The sequence below is a fragment of the Haplochromis burtoni genome, unplaced genomic scaffold (assembly GCF_018398535.1).
Source record: "Haplochromis burtoni strain Fernald_Lab_line unplaced genomic scaffold, NCSU_Asbu1 Contig_2156, whole genome shotgun sequence".
NCBI lineage: Eukaryota > Metazoa > Chordata > Actinopteri > Cichliformes > Cichlidae > Haplochromis > Haplochromis burtoni.
The window spans coordinates 12,733-13,847 of NW_024584517.1; the positions used below are offsets into that span (position 1 = coordinate 12,733).

Genomic DNA, 1,115 nt, shown 5'->3' on the forward strand with positions numbered 1-1,115 from the left:
AGATAAGGGTCGCATTTCGATAGCAATAAAAGTAGCAATTTCCCTGTCAATTTCTTTTGCCCTCTTAGAATCATGCGCTAACGGCTGTCTAAATGACTCCGGCAAAGTTTGTAGCATGCGTGTTCGTTGTTGTTTTTGTCTGCCTTCTCTTGCCTTGGCACTTAGGTGATGTCGGCGTAAATGTGCATTCATATTTGTTGTGTTCTCACCTATGTAATTAACCATTGCGTGGCACATCCGACATACTGTTGTAGTTTTGTCCACAACGCGCTTACCATCAGGGTCATACTTCACACGAAAGGCAAAAACGTTCCAAACGCCAGATTTCAATGACGGTGGAGTAAGAAGTAGTTCAACTTCGGGAGGCGTTGAGGCCGTTGCCATGTTGCAATGAGCTTAATTTCTGTCTCGCTAGCTTGATTGAATGCATGTGGGCGGCGCTCAGTGGCTCTGCACTCGACAATGCAGCCTAGGTGGAGTAGTTGAACGCAGATTCACTAAGCTCTCAACACAGACAGCATCGTCAGAAGAAAAGTTAACAGAATAGATATATAAAATGTTGTATCGTTCAATACATATGCGTACCGAACCGAAAGCACTGTATCGAACGGTTCAATGTCGATACATGTATTGTTGCATATATATATATATTAGGGGTGGAGGGAGATTAACCAACTGTCATAGCTGCAGAAAGGTGTGACAAAGAAGGTACCCAAGAAGTATAGCAAGCTGTCCATACCCGAGGCCTTAGAAACTACCAAGCAACGACTCAGTGCTTTGGCCAGTCTCTTGAAGAGATACACCAGAGAGATAGAAGGCAGGAGAACAAACCGGCTCTTCTCCACAGAACCGACCAAGATGTACTCTCAGTGGCAGGGGAACAGACTGAAGACGGAGAAATACTGGAAGAGCATATGGGAGAAGGACGCAACCCATAACGGCAATGCTCAGTGGCTAGTGGATCTGAGGGCAGACCACAGCGACCTCCCTGAACAGGGTCCAGTAACCATCACAGTGGCAGATATCCGAGAAAGGGTCTCCAGTATGGAGAGTTGGACAGCACCAGGCCCTAACATGGTTCTACTGGCTGAAGAAGCTGACTGTACTCCATGAGC

The 1,115-nt window shown here is 46.5% G+C and overlaps 1 long non-coding RNA gene across 1 annotated transcript in view; it reads right to left on the reverse strand.

Moving 5' to 3' along the window:
• The window catches only part of LOC102296499, a 12,651-nt gene extending 12,267 nt beyond the window's left edge, over positions 1 to 384 (reverse strand). Inside the window, exon 1 of the long non-coding RNA XR_006053809.1 lies at positions 247 to 384. This is a non-coding gene — a long non-coding RNA (hepatic lectin). The remainder of the gene's footprint in view (positions 1 to 246) is intronic.
• Between the last annotated feature and the right edge of the window lie 731 nt (positions 385 to 1,115).